Below are 26,824 nucleotides of genomic sequence, written 5' to 3'. Positions count from 1 at the left end.
TTTTTTACTTTTATGTTGGGACTCATACTATGTGATTAGTTGTACTAAAAATGTGTACGGTTGCGGAATAAACCACACACAAAAGCAACATGAATCGATCACATATAAGAAAAGCACCACACAAATTTAGGTGGTCCAACAAGATTATTTTATTAAACGAAAATAAGAGATGAATACAATGCGATTGTTTGGATAGACAACAATAATATATATGTTAGGGTTTTTATTAACAAATTATTAGTAATACCCTTAATAAAATTCATCTTCGAAGTATAGTCTTCGTCCAACTCCTGCCAACTCGCTGCAGAGTTGGATCCAGTATTAATTAGGCTTCACAAACCTAACAATTGGCATGTCCATTAAGTCTTGTGCAATTAACCCGAAAAGAGGAAGGATAAGAAAAGGTAAATTGTAAGATGAAAAGGATAGAGGGGAGAAACCAACATATACCAATTATCTTTAGAGGGCAGCCACAGGAGCAAGCCCCTACCCATTGGGAGCCGAACAAGAGGGGCTAAATGGACCTAACAATGCGAGGAAAAGCATATAGGTGATTCACAACATGAGGAATTTACATTCTTTTTCAAGATAGACTTAAGCCATAGACTAACGTAAGATATATCAATAAAGAGTCTCACCCCAAGCATTGCCCTAGAGACTCAAGTCCATGTCCTACCAAATTATATGGAAATTTTCATAAAGTGGTTTATTACTAATTTATGGCCCAAAGGACAACGTTGAGTTTGCTATGCAGGGTACTTCAGAAACACCATTTGATGAAGCTTTTATTGTGTGTTGGGATTCATGGGCAGCAAACCATGTGAATTTAATTATATCTTTGAGTACATACGCATCTTGGGCAGGTTTGTTGAGGTTGGACGACAATCATTGCATCAAAGGGTATGCAAAACAGGGCATTAGGTTTTAGATCACAAAATAAATAAACGAAGTAATCAAGAAAGATTCAGCTCTGTTGCTGGTGCTGTTTCATGGCTACTAACCACTGAAAATCCATTATTGGGTGCAGGGCGGAGGCTGCATAGGGCGAGGGAGGTCACGTGCCCCCTTCAATTTTGATTTTTTTTTTTTATTATTGTTATGTATAAAATGTGTTCTCTTTTTTTCTTAACATGTTTTTTGGCTAAGAATTTATTATATTGTTCACAATAAGTAGTTATTTGATACTTTAGGAACATTATGTGCAGGAGCGGAAATAAAGAGGAGCCAATGGGTCACATGCCCCCTGGGTTTTGGTCTTTTTTTTTTTTGTTTTATTTTTTACCAAATATAAAGAAAATATTTTTTTTTAAATTATAAAAACATTATTTAGAGTGAAATGTCAATGACATTTTTAAAATTATGAGAACTATAATGATTGTTTTGATTGAAAATTAAAAGATTACGATAAGTTATATTATTATCTATGAAAAATTTATAATTTTTTTAATGTAATGGTGATATCTATTATTATTAAGCATAATTAATCTTATTATAAAGATATATAATTTATTAGATTGTTAGTTACATTTAACTTGTGAGGTTCACTCTCCATGTGTTTCTTTATTATTGGTTGCTGATATCACATATTAATGGTAATGTAGTATTACAATTATATTGATTTTTTACTCAAATTTTATATAAAAAATTACTTTATTATTATATAATTTATTTTAAGGCTTATATTCATAACTTTTTTTGTATTGTCCATGATACATTAGTTACAAATAACATCATTTTTTTGATCTTTCTCAAAGTCAATCGTAAAAATTTATGTGAAATATTTTTGAAAAAAAATTCAATATTATAATTAATAAGTGTCCCCTCTGATTTAATTTTTTAGCTCCGCCACTGACTATGTGGTATTATTTCTATAGTAGTTTAAATCAATAGTGTAGCGAAAAATATTTTAAATTGGATATAATGAACTCATTATTTTCAAGTAGTTGACATACCACTTAGTGTGATTTGTGATTTTCTATGCTTTGAGCATCATGTAGATAACGCTATATGGTACTCTGAGACTGTTTAATAATTTTCATTCAAAACACATCATTTATAAGCAATGTCATATCTTTAATATTTTTCTATCAAATAAAAATTAAATAGATTTTATAATAATTTGTGCTATAAATGAGAGTTTTTTTTTTAATATTCTAAAAAAAAACTATTTAGAGAATTGTCCTATTTTTCAAACTATTTGGAAAACTAACCTGTTTTTGAAATCGCATTTTGAAAATGCGATTTTGAAATTGAAATTAAATTTTCAATATGGAATTTCACATAGAACATGCGATTTCATCATGTCATCATAAATTGCATTTTCAACCTGTGATTTCAAGATGAAATTGTATATTGAAAAAGTAATTTCAATTTCAAAATCGTATTTTTAAAATGCGATTTCAAAAAGTAGGTTTCCTAAATAATTTGAAAAGTGTGTCCTATAAATGATATGTTTTTATTTTTTAAAATTAGGAATTTTGATTCATAATTTTTTGTGCTAAAATTATAAATTTACATCATCATCCCACACCGAGCTATTCCACACAATTATAGAATTTTGATTTGTTCTTAGTAATAATGAATATATAATTTTTTATGTTTAAATTTATCTCATAAAATTATAATTATCTTAATATTACTCATAATTTTTTTAAAATAAAAAATTATAATTAATAAATATCCTTCAAACCTAATTTCCTGGCTCCGTCGGTGATAATGAGTGAATAGCTCTTTTTTTTTTTTTTTTTTTTTAATTTTTTTGTTGAAAAAGAGTGAATAGCTTTGAATGCTAGGCATGTTGATTTTCAGTTCACAAGAGTCTTTTTCAAGTACAGCTTAGGACCTGCAAGTACTCTCTCACCTAAGACTTCATCGAAATTGTTGGCCTAATTAGACACCATCTTGCACGGCTATCTGAATTGAAATCAGGTCCAAAAGAAGCAAATTTAAAATGACCTCAAATGGCAACTTCATCAAGAACAAAACTTAAAAAAATTCTAATAAATTGCATAGTAAATTACTAATTACTCACAAGATCGTGTTTGGTCCATACCAATGTGGATGTGAGACTTCCACCACATTAATGTAGATAAGATTTTTCCAAATACATATTATTTATCCCAAAACATTTTATTTCGAGTTCTTCAAAATAAATCAACTTATTTGGTTTTTTCAGGATTTACCTTCCAGAAATTTAAATTTTTTTATTTTTCATATTTTTTTTATTGACTTTTTTAATATTTTAAGTAATATTTTTTTAATTTTTAGATACACCTAATATAAATACACTTAAAATATATAATATTTGTAAAAAAAATATTTTATAAATTCATTAAATATAAAAAAATACGAAAATTCAGTACATTTTTGTATTTTTGTATATTTATTAATTTTTAAAATATTTTTTTTACAAATGTATCTAAAAAAGTTTTAAAATTGTTTAAAATTTTAAAAATATTCACTAAAAATAGAAAAACACAAAAAATAAAAATTTAATTTCTAGAAAATTGAAACCAAACGCAATAAATAAATCTATAGACCGAGAAACTGGTCACGGAATCAGTTACATATGACTAAGATTTTTTTTATAAAAAATAGACCATTCTAATAACTCGATAAAATCTTATTAATTTATGTGTATTATCACATAAAATCTTAGGGTGAAGCACCAATAAATCCCAAAATATGATCTTGTGAATTATTTAGTCCTTTATTTTTTCTTATGAATCTAAAAGTCCCATTCAAAGGGAAATTATACAAAATGGTAGTCATTTACACATTTAGGTTTAATTTTTGAGGAATAAAAATGGGTTTATTTAAATATGAAATTTCAAATTTGGACAATCTGCACTATAGAGGGTAATTCTATTTCCACACATTCACTTATCTCAGTGTACATCATTTATCAGTGCACACATTTAGTAATTTGATTATGAGTTATTGTTCTCATTCAACACATTAAATGTTCCAATCATACCTTTAACTCATATACTTGTACACACACCACCTCAACCCTTTTTCCATACATTTGTTCAAAATTATATACCAACGATTTAGAACTTATTTCAATTTAAGGCAACTTAGAGTTTTTAATCGGTGGTGTGACTGTGAAATGGAGAATTAGTGGGTGGAACTTCAATGAATATGTGTTTGAACTAGACCTTGTTTTTCTAGGGAGTAATCAAGATGATAATATTGTGAAACAAGTCTGATTTAGCGGCAAAACTATCATTCAAGAAAAAGGGAGGAAAGTTAGAGAAATTGGATTTACAGACCCAAATAGGTAAAGGTGAGATTGGTAGTGGTGGTAAATCAATGGATAGGGAGGTGATGATAGGGAGTTTGATGTTTCTGAAGAAGAGTTTGGATGATCAAAGGCAAAAGGTGATGAAATACGATTGATATGATCAGTGGAGGAGAGAATGTGGAAATCAACAGAGAATTACAATTGATGCAAGTGATTGAGAATCTAAAGATGGAATTGGAGGTTGTGAAAAAGATGAACTTTGAATTGGAAATGGAATTGGGAATTTCTTAGTTCATGGTAACAAAATAATCCCTCTGATTTTAAGATGGTTCCATGGATTTCAATGGCTTCTCTCTCTATCTAAATTAGGATTTTTTTTTACTCAAAAAATGTGCATTGAGATTTTTTATTTTTAAATATTGTAGACACCCCATTTTTGACCGTTCTCAAGACTTGGACGTCACCGTTTGAACACTTGGTGATCACCCATGTTTGTGTTCGTCTTGAGTTCCCGGAGGTCTCGGCTACGCGCCTTGCCTTAGGACCTCTCGACTCGACTGTTTTGTGTTTGGTTTTGCACCAAACACTTGTGTTTTGCTTTCAAAGGGCAGGGAATGGCTTGTTGGCCATCCCCACACCTCACCGGCCATGGCTTGAGGCCACCAGCCTTGTTTCCTTGCCACCGACTATTGGTGATGGCCGGTCGGCACTTTGTGTGGTCGGTCGACCATTTATTTGGCCGATGGTCTCCTTTTCTGGCCAGTACCACCTTTATGCCTCTTTCAGGCATAGTGCATGCCAGCTGTGCTAGCTGGAGTGCACGGACTTGTCATCCATACAGCTGTATGGAGGAACTTGCACCTTTTGCACCCTTTTGGTCTAGCTTCTTGAGGAAGCTTGGACCTTTGTCTTAGCTTCCTCAAGAAGCTTGAACCCTGTCTCAGCTTCCTCAGGAAGCCTTGGCCCCTTTGCCTTAGCTTCTTTGAGAAGCCTTGATCCCTTTAGATTAGCTTCTCTAAGAAGCTTAGCACCATTGCCTTGTCTATATAAGGAGACCCTCCCTCTCCTTTGAGGAGGTTGAGCAAAACCAGACCTAATTACATATATCTCTGATATATATCACCTTCTCTCTCTATATCTCCCTCTCTCTCTTGATTTGTGTGTGTTTGAGGGCCTAAAAGTGTAATTTGTTCTTAGTTTTGCACTAGAACACATAGTATTACACCATACTTCGACTTTGGAGGTGTTGAGGGTTTGTTCTTCAAGTTTTGAGCTGGTTTTGATCAGAAGAAAGCAGCTGGAGTGCTGTTCTTGAAGGGGTCTACAAGGGTAAGAACTTCACCTTTAGATACCCCATTTTTGCATAGTCTTTTTGCCTACCTTGAATCTATTTTTGAGCTTAGTGTATAACACATAAAAGTCTTGTTTTTACTTACTTAAAATAGTTGTTTAAGGTTGCTTTGAGCTTTGGGGTTGTTTGACCCCCCTTAGGCCTTGTTTGGCCCCCATTTTGTGCTATTTTGGTGAGCTCCGGGACCACCTTATTTAGGCCTTCTCACCACTGAAATCTTGAGGGATTTCAGTGGTGGGGATGGTGCTTTAAGGTCCTAAGAGGGAGAGGGCCACCCCCTCTCCTTGTTGCCTTCAATATGTGTCATTATAGCCTCATGTGTGAGCATCATTTTTAAGTGCATGTTGGCCATGTCTTAAGTGTTATTTGGTAGTATTTTGCCATATATTACCTCTATTTTTACTTGGTTTAGACACACCATGCTTGCCTTACATACATGTCTTGTAATGCCATGATTTGCCTTAACAGGTGTCTAGCATTTAGCCTATTATGCTTACTTGTTTTGGCCAACCTTTGTGAAGCTTTTGTGCTTATTTTAGCATGCTCAAGTTCTGTTTTTGGTTGTTTTGGTCGACCATGACATGCTTAGTATAGCCACCTTGCATTTTGGCTTGTTAGCCTTGAGTGTGTGAGTGTGGAGCATGCTTTACTTGCTTTGTTTCAGTGGTTTGGAACCATTTGCCATGCCATTTCAGTCCTCATGGTATGCTTGTATGCTTGCATTTGATGCCCCTTTAATGTGTTAAGAGGTTGGTGTTTCATGCCCCATGTTTGTGCTATTGTGTATGCCTCTAGGATTAGGTCATTTAGATGCCATCTAAGTGGTTTTTGGGGCTTACTTTTGCATGATTTAGGACTGTTTTGATTCATTTTGGTCATTTGCTTCATATGTCATATGGCCATGGTTTAAGTCCTTGGGTTTGGTTGCATGTCTTGCTTGCATTGACAATTTGATTTGGCATCATCGTCCACATGTTTTCCAAGTTTATCATGCATACCATATGCCCATGTTGTTCCTCTTTTAAGTGTGCTTAAAAGTTGTCTTTATGTGCCTAAGTGTTAGTCCATTTGCATGCATGTGTGCATGTGCATTTGTCCTTCATTTCCATAGCATGTTGGCCACTGTTTTGGGCCTAGTATAGAGCTGCCCAAATTAGTCTAAGTCCACTCTTTACATGTTGTTACATGTCTTACACTTTGCATGCTTTGATTGCATCATGTCTGGCATGTCCATTAACCTTGTATGTTGTTGCATACTTGGCCCATCACATGCTTGTTTGTGTGCTTGAACATCTGTATTGCATCTTGTATGATCGTTGGTTAGCATTGATGCTTTATGCCTTGTGTGCTTGTTTGCATTGTCATGTTGCATACTAGCTTACATGCCTAGGTTGCATTGCATTGACATGCATGCTTTGCCTCTTGAGTTGAGTATGATAGAGGTTGGGCCATTTGTTTATTTGGTTTGCATTACATTTGAAATCAAAATGCACAACTTGATTTCTTGGGCCATCACGCATTGGAATGCGTGATTGGTGGTCCGAGAATCGAGTACCATCCCATTTTGAGTCATGAACATGATAAGGAGTGTGGTTGGTGCACACATTGCTTGAAATGCATTGCCATGCCATGTTTTGCCCTCTGCTACTGTCAAAACAGGCCTCTACAGGAAGCTTTGGCCGGCCGGCCATCTATACTGCCGACCGACCAAATATGGATGGCCGAGAGCTCAACAAATGGTCGATGACCATCCTGCTATGGCCGGTGATGATTTCTGTTAGCCGGTGGTGATCCACAGTGTCCATGGAGCATACCTTGGGAGTTGTGCAATTTCCAGAGGAGTAGAGCAGGAAAAACAGAGGCAAACTTGTGCATGGCAACGGATTTCCGAGCAAACCCGAGTACGCGCGCTTTGGACCCTCTTCCTAAGGCCTTTTACTACTTTTCTTAGCTTAATTGGTTTGTTAATTAGTTAAGTGGTCTATAATAATTAATTAGCTTGTAGGTTAATTAATTTGTATATTCTTTTTGTTCCTCCGAGCGAGGACGAATTTGTAATAAGTGTGGGTGCATGTGTGCATGTCTTCCAATCCCCACTTCTTTCTCCTTTTTACTTACTTGCTTTGATGGTTAGTATTAGGGCATATTTAAATTAGCATACCTTATGCTATGCATGCGTGCATTCATTTATCAGTATCGCATGCACCGACCTCGGCGCATCATGCTAACTGCATAGTATTTCAAATCTAACTTGAATACATGTTACTTGTTGCATTCCACATGCCATCCTAGGATTAGCCGAGCCTATTCTAGTTACATTTTGTATGCGATGCATTAGCTACTTAACATGGACTTGGATCATGCATTTGATTGTTAACATGTTCTTTGTTTTGGCTCGGAGTACGTTGTAAGTATTTATGCTTTAGCATCTCGCATGAGTGTGAATGTTAACATAACAACATGCTTACCATGAGGCTAATTGCTTATATGATATATCTGCCTGAATGCCTGTGGGTGAAGGTTGGATTGCTCAAGTTGGAATAACTCGTTGAAATCCGTATTTTAGCCTACTTGCGAGTAGCAAATGCCAAACTATTTTCCGAACAAATGGATATGCAATGCTTCGTTCCAAATTAGGCGATCTAGTCTATACTTTTGTGTTGTGCGCATCACATAGTAAAGATTAGGCTAATAACCGGAATAAGAATGCATAATGTTTTCAAAACTAGATATCATGTTTAGTAGAGGCCGATCTTTGATCGGGCGAGAGAGGGTGCTCATAGCTAACCTTCCCCAATCGTACCCAAGTTCCCGAGCCGAGGCAACTTTGGTGATGACGGACACGTGGCCTTAGGCAAACGAGTCAGGATTTCCTAAATTCCCCCAAAATAAAATATTTAGGTGGCAACTTTGTATCTGGCAAAGCAGTCCATGTTTGGCACTTCTTTACAAAAATCTGTTTTCCAAAACGATTTGCCGGATTTGGACTCTTTGGTTCAGATTAAGAACCGAGACAATTTGAGAGTCCTGAACTGTAGTGAGCCCATAAAGAACAGAACGGGGGGATTTCCCTCCCGAGACGTTCGGGGACGTCTACAAATATGTGTACAAAGAAAATTTAAATTCAATATTAAGGGTGTGTTTTGATATCCATTATAGTCATTTTATTTTAAGTTATAATTATCATTAAAATAATATTTCATTAAGTGTGTGCATTAAAATAAGTAGGTGTGTGGAAATAATTTTCCCACTGTAGAGGTTCTGGATTTTCCCTCTTTCTGGAATAAATCCCATGTTGCAAATAAGATGGATTTTTCCTCTTTCTGGAATAAATCTCATGTTGCGAATAAGAACGTAAAACTCCAATGTAACACACTAAAAAACTCTTTAGTGTATTTTTTCCAAACGTAACAACTTAACACTCCAAGCTTTTTCTAAATATAACACTCCAATGTAACACACTTGAATGTAACACGCAAAAGATAATTCCTTAGTATATTTTTTTCCAAACGTAACACTCCAATCAATGTAATCTCAAATGTAATACTCCAATATAACACACATAAAAACATTAAAAAGCTACTTAATGTACTTTTTTCAAACATAACACTCACAGTTTGAAATTATACATTTACCCAAAGCTTACTAAGGAATTTTTGTACTATTTTTGTAATAGTTTGAACAATTCCACACCCTTTTGAAATGGTTTGAAGAATCCTACATTTTTTTTTTGGAGTGTTACATTGAAATATTACGTTTCGAAAAAATGCACTAAAGAATTTTTTGTGTGTATTACATGTTGGGATTTGGGATCCCGCCCATGACCTTATAGAAATCATAGCAAGCAGAAAAACACACCCACACAGAAATGAGACACCATATTTAACGTGGTTCGGCGTTAAAGCCTACGTCCACGGGAGAGCAACCAGTTATCACTATAACAATGGAGAGATTACAGAAAGATTATAATAGAGGAAGAGCTCACACTCTCCTCACTCAGCCACTCTCCCGTCTCCCTTGCTCACACCGAAAGAGACAGTCTCTCCGCCTCACATCTCTCACTTTTTGTTGTTCTTGGTTCTCACGGTTTGCTCACATTTTCAACTCTCCTCTCAACCTCCATTTATACACATTGGAGGAGAGGTGTGATTGGTCACCACCTACCCCTATGATGGTCAACAATGGTGGCTTCTCCTCAATTCAACAATGGTGGCTTGCCAACCCATTTCTTGCTAACCCATTGTCAACCATGGTGGCTACCATTCTTGACTTGGTTGGTTGGCTTTCCATGGGTGAATTTAACAAATCACCCCCTTCATCCATGTAAGGTGATCCACAGCACATACTGATGCTAATCTTGTTACGCCCAAATTTCAGCATAGTCTGCATCTCCTCGCTGAGACGTCGCATCCCCTGAAAGCTAAAGATAATACCCAGAGATACAAGAGGAGGAGGGAATCCTACATCCTCAACTCAACTCACACCACTCTCTGATTTGGAGAGAGCCTCTGCTCCTATCTCCCACAGATCTCTTTCACGTTTCCTGTCTCGGATGTCTACACCTGCTATGCTTGAACTTGCGCAACCGAGATATCCGACACCCCCTGATTGGATGTCCTGCACTCCCTGCTGGGATGCCCTTGACTGTCATGCCTTATCTTGCAGGACAAGTCATTGGAGCAATAGAAAACTAGTTGTTCATTAACGTCCTCGGTTTTTTTTGCTCGGAGTTTTTCCTCTGAACTATTAGCCTTTGCCCTATGCACTTCTAAACAACCTTCTAGCGTTTCCACATATGCTTGTTGTCTATGTCTTTTCAATCCTTGATTTGTTGTCCAGTAGATTGATGGTTGACAATAGCTCCATCTGTCAAAGCATCATCAGCTATGCACTTCCTTGCATAGTGCTCGTACCCATGGCTTCTGTCTCCCTGCATCGAGCTTGCTTGAGAGATCCGCATCAACTTTATCCCCCGCTGCCATGGAACTAGAGAAACCACCATAGAGAAAAAAAACTTTCCACTCTTTGGCACGCACTCTTGCATTTTACCCGTCTTAATTTCTCTGTCTGGAAGTTCCTGTGAACTTTCAACAACCCGTTACTGCACACTCTTCTCACGCCTCTGTACGACACTCTGGCGTATCCTTGCACTGCTGCACGTCTGCATTTGTGCTTCTGCGCTTAGTATGCTCCTCTGCAACTATTGTTCTACACGTCCACATACCATTAGTATCTACTCATATACAGTAGCTCCAACAGCCACAATATTTCCCTGAGCATGTACTCGTTGCCAAATCATCTATCTGATGAAGTGGACTTTTGATTGAACTAGATCTTCCGATCACATTAACAACTAGGAAAGTTCCCAGGAAAGACTGGTGGGGTCACAACCGGTCCCACTTAAGAACCAGTCTCCTTAGACAGTGTCTTTTTGACAGAACTTTCCTAAACATTGTTGATTTTGAGATAATCATGTGCAGTTCATCTAATCTCCCTTGAATTTGCTATTTGATCAAGCCTGATCTCCTTTGGTCTCCAATGATCTATTTCGATCTGTATCTGGTTGTCCAATCTGGTCAGAATCTATCCATTCTAACCTCTTCAGTGAATCCGCAGCGTTCCACAATATCCAGCAACCTTCCTTTGGCTATTGAAGATGGCAAACTCCCATGTTTTGACAATCTTTCAAAAACCGTTCAGAATTTCACTATTCTGACCTCGCGGTTGCGTCCAGAGTAGTCCATTTAGCTAGGACCAACCTTTGCTGCACTTCTGGGGAACTCACTGAAAAATTTCCCCAAAAGTTGGGCCACACCACAATTTACAAAAAATTCTGGGCCAAATTACAATTTTCAGAAGTTCAAGGAATATTCCGTATACCAACAGAATATTCCGTCTGCTGTACCTAATGTCGTCTGCCACTTTAATCTGCCTTCCTTTTACAGAAACTTCGATTCCAAAATCTGACCGTACGGATGTGTCCAGAATACTCCAAATAGTTGGAAAGAACTATTGGATCGCTAGAAACGGACTCCGAATGGCTTAGATCAAGCCAAAACATTTTGTACGCCTCAGATCTGCGGCTACACCTTAGCCGCGAAGCACTAGATCCTTTCACCTGTGGCACACCTTAGCCGCGCACCACTGGATTTCTCCTTTACATGCTGACGTGGCAGATGACGTGGCGCTGACTGGGCCTGTGACATGGTAGCCACGTGGCAGCCTTGCTGACGAGGCGCCACGTGTCGATGACGCGGCCTGCTGACGTGGCGTGCACGCGCTCCCCCTTAGTCGCCTTCTTCCTTGCGCCGCGCGTGAGGCGCTTTTGCACGACTGTGCCGACGCACCGCTACCTTCTCGGCGCGTGGAGGCGCGTGCTGTGACTGGGCCTCACACGCCTTCTTCAGGTGGCGCGTGAGAGCGCGTCCGGGCTCTTCTGGGGCTCTGTTTTGCATATTTGGACTCCTCTCGTCGAGCCCTTGCTCCTGGTATACTCAAAATTGGATTTCGAGTAATTCGATTTTTGGGCAGTTTCGAACAACACACTGTTTTTGTTCCGAAACACCATCAACGAGGCTCTGATACCACTTATTGGGATTTGGGATCCCGCCCAAGACCTTATAGAAATCATAGCAAGCAGAAAAATACACCCACACAGAAGGAGACACCATATTTAATGTGGTTCGGCGTTAAAGCCTACGTCCACGGGAGAGCAACTGGTTATCACTATAACAATGGAGAGATTACAGAAAGATTATAATAGAGGAGGAGCTCACATTCTCCTCACTCAGCCACTCTCCCGTCTCCCTCGCTCACACCGAGAGAGACGGTCTCTCCGCCTCATATCTCTCACTCTTCGTTGTTCTTGGTTCTCATGGTTTGCTCACATTTTCAACTCTCCTCTCAACCTCCATTTATACACATTGGAGGAGAGGTGTGATTGGTCACCACCTACCCCTATGATGGTCAACAATGGTGGCTTCTCTTCAATTCAACAATGGTGGCTTGCCAACCCATTGTCAACCATGGTGGCTACCATTCTTGACTTGGTTGGTTGGCTTCCCATGGGTGAATTCAATATTACATTGGAGTGTTATATTAAAGAGTTTTTTTTTAGTGCTACATTGAAGTGTTACATATTGAAATTATACATTTGCTCAAAGTTTACTAAGAACTTTTTATACTCCTTTTGAAATCTTTTTGGAATGTTTGAAAATTTTCATATTTTAAGTCATTCCAAATAAAAAAGATTCTCATATAAAAATTCATTCTAAATTTGATTATCATAGGTTATGTATCTTACCTTTCTAGCACCCAAAAAAAAAAAAAAAAAAAAAAACATACATAATAGAAATAAGGGTATAACCGTAAATTTACTTTTCAAATAATATATTAAATCTACATTTTCAAAGTCAATGGGACTAATTGGTCTATAAGAAAACTCTTGGGACTAATCGGATTATCATTCCTCAATATGATATTTATAAGTAAATTTTCCAAAATCTTATTCATTTATGTGTATTATTATGTGATAGATTTTTTGTGTTCTACTTTAAATGTAGGAAAATTCTAATATACACGCTTCTTGAAAATGGTGTATCATATGCAACCCCTAATTATGTCATTTTTTTATTTAGTTATGACTAATTTTCTCCTTTAATCATGACAATATTTTAGTTATGATTCATCTGATCTTTGGTTATTCCTCATGTGATGTTTGGTTATGACTTTTTAAAAAAAAAAAATTTATTAGTTATAACTCAAAATGTATAAAATTATACCATTTTTTTTCTTTAGTTATAACGTTCATATGATATGGTAGTGTTGTTCAAAATGCTTTGAAATAAGGCACTACAGGAATTTACACATTCGGTGACTAAAAATGCTGACTAAAACCAATTCAGTCGCCAAAGACACACACTCTAGCTACCAAAATAAATTTATTCGCCAAAGATAGGCACTTTAGCTACTAAAAGAAATTTGGTCAGGAAAGGTTCTATTTTCAGCTACTAAGAATAATTTAGTCGATATTGATGTTACTTTTGGCGACTAATTTAAGTTTAGTCATTGAAAATAGGATTTTGGGCTACAACAAAAAAAATCTTGGTCCCTACATGTACAATCTTTAGCTACTAAAAATAATTTAGTAGCTAAAGATGTTACTTTTGGCGACTAATTTAAGTTTAGTCGTTGCAAATAGGATTTTAGGCTACAAAAAAAATTTTGGTCCCTAAATGTACAATCTTCAGCTACTAAGAATAATTTAGTCGCTATTTATTTAACTTCTACTGACTAAACTATTTGGTCAGCAATTGTAATTAAGTTTTGGAGGAAGGATTCCCAATTCAATAATGCTAGGTATCATGAAAAGTCTTCAAGAAGATTCTCCATCTTTGGATTAGTTTATAGTGTTTATAGTGTTTTGTTGTATGTTATACAATCACCCTTTTGGATGGATTCCTAAAACAATTAGCAACTAAATTATTCAATTTGTCGGGAAAAACTAGTTTTATTTTGTTTTGGCGACTAATAGACACTGGTCGGGAAAAAACTAAACCTAAGAAATTAAAAGTCCAAGGTCGATCTGTCTCACTCTCATTTATGCCTCTGTGTCACTGTCTCTCTTATTCTCGCCTCATCCCTCTGTGACTTTCTCTCTCTCACTCTCGCCTCTGCCCTCATTTCTGTCGATTTGTCTTCGTCTGTTACACGAGCACCACCACAAGGGTTACACGAGCACCACAGTTGCTTCCAGGTATATCTCCTCTATTTCGCCCTTTCTCTATCTCTCTCTATTTGTCTCTGTGCCTTCCTCTCTCTGTTTTCCTCCATTCGGAACTGTGAGGCACCAGATGTTGAAGAAGTGGAACAAGAATTGTTCCTTCCATCTCCATCAACCTCTTCATTACAAAGATCTTGTGTATTATCCATCTAATTCACTGCAAAACCACACTACACCCAATAATCAAACCACTAGTTTTTGAAGCATTGTCGTTTGGTGATGATGAACAGACCTTGCTGAATTGATTGGAGTTTAATAATCGACCCAGTCCCAACCTTCTTTTCCATACTCCATCTATGAGGATGTTGGTCATGACCCATTAACAAACATAGCATCTATTCCCATTGAGTTCCGTTCATTGACTCACCCACAAAAACTACTTCTTTCCCTCTAATCAATACCAGAATTTTTGTTGCATTGAACCTAAGAAAAATAACAACCTTCTCTCTCTCTTCTTTCTTCTTCTCTCTCTAATTTCAATGGCATCAGATTGAACACCTCTATTCAGGTACCCCTCTCTCTCTCCTCCCAATCTAGTTTGGTAGAACTATTGTGTATACCTCTTTGTGTTTTTATTTAATGTTTCAACTGTTGAACCCAAATGAGTTTAACTGAAATGCTTGGGTAAATCACTAAGTGGGGTTAATTGGCTCAAATTTTAAGCATCTCATATTAGCCAAATGAACCATTGCTACACTTTTTCACATGTTGAGTTCAACTTCAGGCAATTGAGTATAACACCTTAGCACCTTAAAAAAGAAAAGAAAAAAAAAAAAAGACACAAAAATTAGCATAATAGGACAGATGGTTTGGTCATGTACAATGAAAACCTATAGATGTAACCATAAGGAAGATGGATGTGATCACCACATATGAAACTGAATGCAATAATAAAAAAAAAAGATATGAATTTGTTTAATCTAACTGAGAATATAGCTTTTGACAAAGAAAAATGACGAAAAAATATTCAAATACCCCACTTGATTGAGAAATAAGGCTTAATTTGGTTGAGTTTGGTTTGGTTTGGTTTGGTTTGATTTAGGAGAAAAGCAAAACCTATCATGATCTAAGATTGGTGACTGACAGTGATACATAATTTTGACTATCAAGAGCACAATGAGTTTGTTCTATGTAATGTGTGCATTCATTCAAAAACTTAATGAAGTTAATGCCTCTCATCAGTTTCATTAGCAAACAAATTAGTTGGTTTATTTAGGCATCATTTGTCACAGGGTTTTGGAAGAAAAATTTTCTTCTTCTGAAAGCAAGATCTGGCTTATTTTTGTTATAGGAGTTGAGAATCACACACACTGCACATGTCCTACTCAGTGTTTCAAGCAATTTATGTATTTCTTAATTTATTAATATCCATATCTCATGCAGTATAGAAGAAAGGTATGGCAACCAAAAGGAGCGTTACACGTTTCAGCATCAAGTGCCAAGAAAATCCTGATAATGGGAGGGACCCAGTTTATTGGTGTGTTTTTGTCAAGACTTCTTGTAAAAGAAGGCCACCAGGTATGAACCCTTCTATTTACATTTTAACATTTAGATGTACTGATTTTCTTTTCCCAATTGTTTTAACTTTCTTAACAATCTTTTCCACCTTATGGTGTGCAATTAAAATTGGGTTGACAAATTACTAAGATTTATATTTGATGACGTCTTTGACTTTTTAATAAACAAGTTTTATATCATAGTGCAGGTGACTCTGTTCACAAGAGGAAAAGCAACCATTACCCAACAATTGCCTGGTGAATCAGAGAAGGATTATGTTGATTTTTCTTCCAAGGTTATTAATTATGGCATATACACTGGAAAATTCTATTGGCCTTTTTGATTAGTTTCATATTTTTCTTTGTTGATGAATGAAATATTGTATTCTAAGTGTAGATCTTGCACTTGAAAGGAGATGGGAAGGACTTTGAATTCGTGAAAGCCAGTCTCTCAGCTGAAGGCTTTGATGTTGTTTATGATATTAATGGTATGCATTGCAATAACTTTTGCTCCTTATGCAATCCACACAATGTGTCTTATCTATGTGCTTATTTTAGACTTGTTAATTATGTTCTAGTTTTTGTTATAAAATTTGGAGTGTTTAGATTGTTTTAATTGTTCTAGTTAATTGCTTTGATAGCCTTCTTAATATCATATATGGAGTTTGTGTTACATTAATTGGGTATTGTCATTCCTGTCTTGTTCATCATCTATGGCCACCCTTTTACCATTTAATCTTAGAAAAGTAAATTGCTAAAGTTAAAATTTGTGTGTGATAATTCTTTGAGGATATGGCTTGCGACACATTCTTGAAAATTGTTCAGAAGTGCAAGCGTAAATTTGTTATTGTACAGGTAACATTATTTTAATCTTGTTGGTCAAATGTCAATTTTCCATATTGGATATAACTTTGAATGTGTCATGCTTTTCTTTTATTGTTTCCAGCTTGGAGAAAGCAAACCATTTGTATCTAAGCTTCTAACTGTAGAAGTTGTATAGGAAATGAAAATATCTTTGATAATAGATCTTGAGTATAGAGTTTCCTATTTATACAATATTAGAGTTTTTTATGTAGCTATACTATATCTAACTATGTAACTGAAAGTAGTTGTAACAGTCTTGATACAACTGAGCTTAACATCTAATGAATTACAATGCTTGAGCCTCGTCTATTTGTTCTGCTTGTGTAGCTGATATTATCTCATCAGGCCCCCGTAAGCAAAGAGGGGAGGCACAAACCATGAGCTTGTGTTGAAGGAAAGTAAAGCGAGCATAAGAAAGAGTCTTAGTGAAGATATTAGCAAGTTGGTCAGAAGAGCCAACATGTTTGACAACAAGTTTCTTGGATACACTTTGTTTTACTACAACAGAATGCACAATTTTTTAATTTTATTTTATTAAATTTTATTTATTGTGTTAGGTCCTTTAGTCTTGTCAATCTCATGAACAAACATGTTTTTATCGAGTTGTAATTTTTCTAAGTTTTTTTGTCTTGCTTGCTCGAGCGAAGGAGTTCTCGCTCGAGCGAAAGCTGCTTCTGTAAAAAACCTGAGGATGATTGGACGCTTGAGCGCAGGTAGCGTCGCTCGAGTGAGGCCACTTAAGAAAAACATGCGTTTTTGGTTCCTCGCTCGAGTGAGAGAGTCTTCGCTCGAGTGAGCTTCGTTGCCCAGTTTTCTATAAGTACTTGTTTTAGTCCAAAACGAGGATTACGTTTTAGAGATCTACTTTAAGGTTTTTGGGGTTTTCTTTTGGAGTTTTTTGTGAGTTTTCCTTGATGATTTGATTGACTATTAAACTCATGTTTTGAGAAGCACACATCAAGGAGATTGATTGTTCATATTCAAAAGTGTTCTTCTTCGGTGGAATCCAGCGATTCAAGCGTGGAGTATCAAAGGAGTTTGATACTATACGTGGTCATTGATTCGACGATAGAAGTTGTGGATTCAACTTCAATCTAATCAATTCCGAGACGAAGGTTGCAGTGAGAGATATATAGAAGATTTGAAGACAAATTGGAAGTATTTGGGTAATTTGTTTGTTATCTTTGTAATCTTTCTTTCTTCAGTAGTGGATTGATTAGTGGCGTTTCGCCCGTGGTTTTTTTTATCATAATTGAAGGTGTTTCAATTGTGGTTTTTCCACGTAAAAATCGTTTGTGTTGATTTATTATTTTTCGAAAACAATAATCTAAATCACTCTCGTAAGTGCTTGATGATTTAGATTGTGAGTTTTATTTGATTGGGAATTGGAATAATTAAATCTTGATCTAATCACGAATCATTTAGGTTTTTCAATTGGTATCAGAGCAGGTCACTCTTTGTTTTTATCCAAAGCTATAGGAGTGTGATTTTGTGTGATTGGTGATATGGATTCAATTCATGAAGGTAACTCGACCCATAGACCTCCGTTACTTGATGGTACAAACTATTCTTATTGGAAAGCTCGTATGAGAGCGTTTTTAAAATCTATCGATGAGAAAGTTTGGCACTATGTGATCTATGGGTGGAGTGAACCTATTGTCACCATTAATGGTGTTGATATTCCCAAACCCCTTGATAAATGGGACGCATTAGATTATCAAAACTCAAGTTGGAACAGTAAAGCTCTCAATTTCCTTTTTTGCTCTGTCACACCTGAAGAGTTTTGTCGTATTTGTGTCACGACCCGAACCCGCCCTTATGGGTTTAGCGACGTAACCGGCCAGTAATCTTTGGATTACCAAAGGCCTCTTAGCATAATAACATATAGTTAGGGGCTACGGAAGTAAATACATAAAATATACATAGTCCATCGAGTTGTGCAGACATACATGAGACTGATAATTTTAAACTTTTATAATCATACGAGTGACGTCATAGGTACAGCATTTACACGTCACTAACAAGTACATACAAAAGGGGAACTTGTTCTTAAAACAAAAGGATTAGTCTTGAACATTTACATTAACATAGCTACAAAACATGACATGATCTGGAACCTCCTCGGGAGGCGCGAAGGGTGGCTGACAACACAAAAGTACCCTAGGCATCAACTTAAGCCTGATCACGAACCTATTCACCGACATACATAATAAATAACTAGTGAGCGGAGGCCCAGTGAATAATGAATGATGTCTCAATATCATAGTTGAAATAAAACAATTTACATTCGTATTCTTGTTCTGAGCATGTAGACAAAAGTCAGAGTTCATACTTAATCTTTTGTATACGTTTATCTGTACTAGTAGATCTTACACAGAGTGACTTAAATTTTACTTGTCAGTTCCATAGAAGAACCTCCGGCCGGGTAATGATAACTTGTCAGTCCCATATAAGGACCTCCGGACTGGGAACTTGTATACTTGTCAGTTCTACTTAGGAACCTCCAGCCGGGTACAGATAGCTTGTCAGTTCCATAGAAACCTCCGGTCCGGGAACTTATAACATACTTGAATCATAACATCATGTCACTTATAACGTACTTGAATCATGGCATACATCACTTGCAACATACTTGAATCATAGCATAGCATCATAAATGCTTGTTAGTATCGGACAATCATTTATAGTATAAAACATAGCATTTCTTTCAACAGGTCTTACTTCGTATACAGAAAATACATAAAGTTGAATATAGCTTTACTAAGTTATTACTCACAGATAATAGGCGTCGTAAGTAGGCAATTCAACTTTCCTGTGGCACTTGACCTACACAGTTACAAAACGAACATATCCCGAATTACACACCCGAAAATAATAACTTGGTCCTTTCTTGTTCTGGTGTGTACCTATATCATTATCCTCATTATGGGGTCTTAATCATGGCCTAGGAATGCCTAGGATGGAATGAGGATGCAAAAATACACTTGAAAACATTACTCAAATTTTGCTGAAAATAGGGTCCACGCTCGAGCGTGGCTTTCGTCGCTCGAGCGGACATGCAAGATGTGAAGGTTCGCTCGAGCGTGACTTCCCTCGCTCGAGCGGACTGTAAACTTTGGAAAAAGTACTGGTTGCATGTTTTTTACGCTCAACGGACGCTCGATCCTCGCTCGAGCGTGAGACTCAGACCTATGCTCGAGCGTGAATTCCCTCGCTCGAGCGGACTGCAAAACATATGAACTTCTGGGTATATGCATTTCACGCTCGAGCGTGACTCATGTCGCTCGAGCGGAAGTGCACGTACTCAGAGTGCTCGCTCGAGCGTGAAGTTCCCCGCTCGAGCGTGGATCAAATTTCTGGAATTTCCAGATTTGATCTCCAAGCTTCAAGTTCAAACCAAACACCTCAAACTCAACATTTTGGGGCCAAAACTTTAGGAAATTCATAAAAACTCATAAAACAACATGTTTAAAGAATCATTTCAAGAAATCATGGCCCAATGGCTTGCCAATTGTGCAAAATTCAACTTGAAACTCAAGAATAATTCATGAACATGACATGCGTGCAATTCTTTAGACCAAAGCTTCTCAAAACATAATCAAGTGTTACCAAACAACATGAAACTCATTGTTTTCCCAAAATTGAGGTGAATTGGAGACATGCATGAGGAGATTCCTTGAAAACACTTTCAAAGCTCCATAAAATGCGCATGCACATATGAATTTATTCTTAATTCCATTCTTTATTTCAATTCTTATGTTAATTCATCTATCACCATTGATCTCATGCATTGATCAACTAAATTACAAAACTAAAGACTAAAATTCTTACCTAAGGCTCTCAATTCACAAGTATTGAAGTTGTAGCTTTCAAATCTTCCCCAAGGTCAACAATTCCAAGCAATCCCCTCTCATCTTGCTTTTGATCTCAATTTTCTTCCCTCTTTCACGTTTTTCTACTAGAATGGGCTCAACATGTATTCAAATGGATGAAAAGATGAGTGGGGCTCATAAAGAAATGGTGTTTTATTAGTTTAAGTCATAGGCAATTAAGTGGGATTAAATTAATCATATTTAATTGTTCCGAAATGAATTTTTAATTGAACCTACCATAAAATTCTTAAAATTCTAATTAACACATAAATCAAATCTATTTCTGTATCGGATGCCGATAAGGCCTTTAATTCACAAACCGAAACTAAAAACATGAACAGATCTTCCTACGCTGAACAGATAAAACATAAAATAATGCAATGCACATGAAATCAACTTAGGATTTCTTCTTAATTACTTGTTAGGCACACTTAAGCATGAATGAACGTTAATTAAGGGTCGGGGTTGTTACAATTTGTACGTGTGAGGTAGCAAAAAAGGCTTGGGACATTCTTGAAACGATTCACGAGGGTACTACTTTTGTTAAAAGGTCAAAACTTCATTGTCTCACCTCTGCCTTTGAAACCCTTTTTATGCGTGATGATGAGACGTTTGATGATTTCTATGCTAAACTTAGTGACATCGTGAATTCCTATTTCACACTCAGTGAAAAAATCCCTGAAGCTAAGGTTGTTAGAAAAATTTTGAGGTCTTTATCCGAGGGGTTCTAATCAAAAGTGACAGCTATTGAGGAGGCTCAGAATGTTGATACCCTCAAGCTTGATCAATTGGTTGGAAACTTGTAGACTTATGAAGCCCACCAGATTTCTAAGAAAAAACAAAAAGATAGTGTGGCTTTCACTAGTGCTCATGAGACTGCAAAAACTCCTGAGACTGAGTTTGATCTAGAGTCCGAGATGACGGCTATGTTTACTAAACAATTTAAAAACTATTTAAAGAAAAAGAAGCCTAATTTCAGAGACCCTATTTCAAAAGACAAAAGTAATGATAAACCCAAAAATTTTCCACCAAAACTTGCTCCAAAAACTGAAAAGAAGATGGTAAAGGGGCAAGGGGTCAAGTGTTATGAATGTCAAGGGTTTGGACATATTACTCTTGAATGTCCATCGAAAAAGAATCGGAAGAAAGTCTATATAGTGACTTGGGATGATGAAAGCAGGTCGGAGCAAGAACCCGAAGAAACTGAATCTAATGAAAATGGAGATAGTGCTTTCATGGCATTCTGGTCCACTTTCACTCAACCTCTTTTGAAGCCAGTGGAATTTCCTCGTGGTCAGAATCTGCACCGTACTCCCACCTTTGATAAGAGTAATTACTTATATTGGAAGATCAGAATGAGGGCATTTCTGAGAGCTTTCGACGCGGAAGGCTGGCAAGTCATTGAAGAGTATGTTGAAAGTGCTAACAATCCGAACAATTAGAGAGTTCTGATTACTATTCATGAAGCAATTTTTGATGAAGAACAACAATGAATTGCTCACTACACAAAGGCCAAAGATGCATGGGACATTTTAAGCCAATTTCATGAAAGAGGAGAATCATCTTCACCACCATCTATCACTTTCCCTGTCTTAGTTGCTCGACTGGATGAGGTTAAAGCGAAAAAGGAGCAAAAAGAAGATGATGAAACACCAGAAGACAATGATGAGATTGATGGTGATGATCTACAACAAGCTTACGAAAAGCTTTACGACAAATCTCTGAATTTGTCCAAGATCAATGACAAACTCACCCTCAAGCTCAAAGCATGTGAAAGCGAGAATGTCAAGCTAAAAAGAGAACTTGTAACAGCAAAGTAGAAACTGAATCCAGTGAAAATGGGGATAGTGTTTTCATGGTATTCTGGTCCACTTTCACTCAACCTCTTCCGAAGACAGTGGAATTTGCTCGTGGTTAGAATCTACACCGTGCTCCCACTTTTGATGGGAGTAATTACTTGTATTGGAAGATCAGAATAGGGGCGTTTCTGAGAGCTTTCAACCCGGAAGGCTGGCAAGCCATTGAAGAGTATGTTGAAAGTGCTAACAATCCAAGCAATTAGAGAGTTCTGATTACTATTCGTGAATCAATTTTTGATGAAGAACAACAACGGATTGCTCACTACACAAAGGGAAAAGATGCATGACACATTCTGAGCCAATTTCATGAAAAATGAGAGTCATCTTCACCACCATCGATCACCTTCTCTACCTTAGTTGCTCGACTGGATGAGGTTAAAGAGGAAGATGAGCAAAAAGAAGATGATGAACCATCAGAAGACGATGATGAGATTGATGGTGATGATCTACAATAAGCTTACGAAAAGGTTTACGATGAATCTCTGAATTTGTCCAAGATCAATGAAAAACTCACCCTCAAGCTCAAAGCATGTGAAAACGAGAATGTCAAGCTAAAAGGAGAACTTATAACAGCAAAGCAGAATGTCATCAAGATCTCTAATGACAGGCAAGACCTATGTAGGAAACTTCTATCTTGTGAAACTGAAAGGAATGAACTCCTAAAAGTATATTCCACATATGAAGAGAAGAGTGAAAGCCTTGAGATGTCATAAGCTACATTGGAAGAGATGGTTTGTCATAAAGATAAAGAACTTAGAATTGCTAAAGCCACAATTGCCATGTGGAACAAAGGTTTCAAATCATTAGAAGACATCCTCGGGTCTCAACAAATGGGTTGTGACAAAAGTGGGCTAGGCTATGGTATTGCGACAGCTCACAAGGGACATGCCTCTACATCTCATGACCTAAAGACTCAAGCAAAGGGAAAACTGAAGGTGCACCAGGGTGATCCCTCTCTTCATCTCCCTAACGGGGGTAAGATCAACAAAAGAGAGGTAAAACCTGTTTTTATTTGTTATCATTGTGGTAGGTATGGCTACATTCGTCCTTATTGTTTTGAATTATTTGGTAAGGTGTCTCAAAAGGATAGAAATTCTAATACTTTTTGGATTAGGAGACAACCTTACATGTCTAGGCAGAACACCAAGATTCATGAGGGTGTTCTCAACGCTAAGACATTTACCAAGACCGTCAGTCCTGATTTTGTTAAGACCAAAAAGATATGGATGAGAAAAGATGACTTGACTTTTTTAGTTGTTCACATTACTCTAAAAGCATATGACTCACACATGTGGTATCTTGATAGTGGGTGCTCTCGTCACATGTCAGGTGACAAATCCTACTTCACCTCCCTTTAAAAATATGAAGGTGAAATTGTTACCTTTGGAGATGATGGCATTTCTAGAGTCATTGGTAAGGGCTCTATAAGTGTGGCTGGTCTTCCCAAGCTTGAAAATGCTTTACTTGTTGATGGCCTTAAAGCAAATCTTTTGAGTATCAGTCAAATGTGTGATTCCCACCATGAAGTGTTATTTTCAAAAAATAAATGTGAAATTTTGGATAAAAAGGGAAATACTGTCATGTATGGGGTTCGCACATCTGATAACTGCTACGGATTGTTACTACTAATAATCTCACTTACCACTCAGCCATCATAAGTAACATTAATATGTGGCATCAAAGGTTAGGTCCCATGAATTTCAAAGACCTAACTAAGATAGCCAACAAAGAGCTTGTAAGAGGCGTACCTAAGCTGGGTAAGAATTTGAACCATGTGTGTGGACCATGTCAACTTGGAAAGCAAACCCGTGCCCCTCATAAAAAGGTGAACATCTTTACAACCAAACGTCCTCTTGAATTGGTTCACATGGATTTAATGGGACCCACTCACACTGAAAGCATTGGAGGTAAAAGATATATTTTTTTAACTGTTGATGATTTTACTTATTTTTCATAGGTAAATTTTTTAAGAAAAAAATCTGATACGTTTGATACTTTCCAGGTTTTAGTCCTTAAAATCCAAAATAAACAAGGTGTTTCCATTGAGCGTATCATAAGAATCCGAACTGATCATGGTCGTGAGTTTGAAAATAGTTCGTTTTCGAATTTTTGTGATATGCATGGAATTAAGCATGAATTTTCTGCACCTATTACTCCATAACAAAATGGAGTTGTTGAGAGGAAGAACAAGGTTGTTTAAGAGATGGCTAGGGTTATGCTTCTTAGCAAGAAAGTTCCTCCAAAGTTTTGGGCTGAAGCCCTAAATACTGTTGTTTATGTCATAAATCGTGTGTATTTAAGGCCCGGCACTTTACAAACTCCATATGAATTGTGGAACGGATTGAAACCTAATGTAAAATACTTCAAAACTTTTGGGAGCAAGTGTTACATTTTCAAAGATAGGGAGCCTTTGGGCAAGTTTGATTCCCGAAGTGATGAAGGTATTTTTCTAGGGTATTCAACCGCTGGTAGGGCTTTTCGAGTCTATAACCTGCAAACTTCATTTTTAATGGAATTGATCAATGTGGTTATAAATGACACAGGTTCTCTTACTTCAGCGAAAAATGAGGAAGAAAATGGTGAGTCTCCAATCTTGGATACAGAACCACAAAGTCAAAGTGAAATTGAGGTCCAAGCACAAGAAGTTGAGACAGCACCAACTTCTTAGGTAAGTCAGAGTCCAAAGAGTGCACAGAGAGACGCCACTTCTGATGCTTCTGTCACCACAAGTCCTAAGTTCAAACCATCAGCAAGAGTGAAACTGAATCATCCAACTCAACAGGTGATTGGGAGTGTCTCAGATCGAATGAAAACCCGAAGACAAATTCGGGATGAGGTATCTCATATGTGTTATGTTTCGTTAATTGAACCTAAGAATATAAAAGAGGCCTTACTAGATGATAGTTGGGTCAATACTATGCATGAAGAATTAGGTCAATTCAAACATAACAATGTTTGGACTCTAGTTCCCAAACCTAGAGACATGAATGTGATAAGTACCAAGTGGATCTTTAAGAATAAATCTGAGGAGAATGGTACTGTGGTTAGAAATAAAGCTAGGTTGGTTGCTCAAGGCTACACAAAAGTAGAGGGTGTCGACTATGATGAGACGTTTGCCCTAGTTGCACGTCTCAAATATATTCGTATTTTACTTGGTGTTGCATGTTTTCTTGGTTTCAAATTGTATCAAATGGATGTGAAAAGTGCCTTTTTGAATGGGTACTTGAAAGAAGAGGCTTATGTTGATCAATCAAAAGGGTTTGAGGACCCTAAATGTCTAAACCATGTCTAAAAGTTAGACAAGGCTTTGTATGGGTTGAAACAAGTCCTTCGGGCTTGGTATGATAGACTTATTACCTTTCTTCTTGATAATGACTTTCAAAGGGGTAGCGTGGATAAGGCTTTATTTGTGAAACATACTGAGTCTCATGTTCTTGTTGCTCAGATTTATGTTGATGATATTGTGTTTGGATCCATTGCTGATCATCTTGTAAAATATTTTTCAGATTGCATGACACATGAGTTTGAGATGAGCATGATGGGAGAGTTGTCTTGTTTCTTGGGTCTTCAAATTAAACAGTCTCCTTCAGGTATGTTTGTTTCTCAGACTAAGTATGCCAAAAATCTTGTGTCAAAGTTTGGTCTTGAGTCTGCCAAATATGCACGCACACCCATGAGCACCAGTCTTCACATTTCTAAATATTCCTCTGGTACTGATGTTGATCCTACCCTTTATAGGAGTATGATAGGGAGTCTTCTTTACCTCATAGCCAGTCGTCCTGACATTGCATTTAGTGTAGGTGTCTATGCTCGTTACAACGCCAGTCCTAAAGAGTCTCATCTTCTTGCGGTCAAACGTATCATTAATTCTAATGCCGACTGGGCAGGGTGTACTGATGATAGGAAGAGTACATCCGAGGGTTGTTTTTACCTTGGAAATAATTTGGTTGCTTGGCATAGCAAAAAGCAAAATGCCGTCTCTCTTTCGACTACTGAGGCTGAGTATATTACCGTAGGAAGTTATTGTGCACAAATGCTGTAGATGAAGCAAATGCTTCATGATTATGGGATAGATCAGAACACTCTCACTATTTTCTGTGATAACACAAGTGCCATAAACATTTCAAAAAATCCTGTCCAACACTCTCACACCAAACACATTGATATTCGTCATCATTTTATTCGAGAGTTAGTGGAAGAGGGCCTTATTGTTCTTGAACATATACCCACTAAGCATCAAAAAATTGATATTTTTACAAAACCCCTTGATCTTTCTTCAATTTGAGTTCCTTAGAAAGACCTTGGGTGTAGTGCTCAGTCACTAGGGTGTTACCTGTTCCTTGAGTAGGTGTGA

At 37.0% G+C, this 26,824-nt stretch overlaps 1 long non-coding RNA gene across 1 annotated transcript; it reads left to right on the top strand.

Moving 5' to 3' along the window:
• The first annotated feature begins 14,769 nt into the window (after window positions 1-14,769).
• On the top strand, window positions 14,770-16,208 carry LOC145819488 (uncharacterized). Its single transcript, XR_014360240.1, has 3 exons — window positions 14,770-14,887; window positions 15,763-15,897; window positions 16,085-16,208. It is a non-coding gene; the product is annotated as an uncharacterized LOC145819488 (long non-coding RNA).
• The last annotated feature ends 10,616 nt before the right edge of the window (window positions 16,209-26,824 follow it).

Source organism: Camellia sinensis, chromosome 2 (assembly GCF_055761805.1).
Source record: "Camellia sinensis isolate YWXY chromosome 2, ASM5576180v1, whole genome shotgun sequence".
Lineage (NCBI taxonomy): Eukaryota > Viridiplantae > Streptophyta > Magnoliopsida > Ericales > Theaceae > Camellia > Camellia sinensis.
The sequence above is the reverse complement of the archived record's forward strand: the minus strand, read 5'-3'. Positions and strand labels throughout refer to the sequence as shown.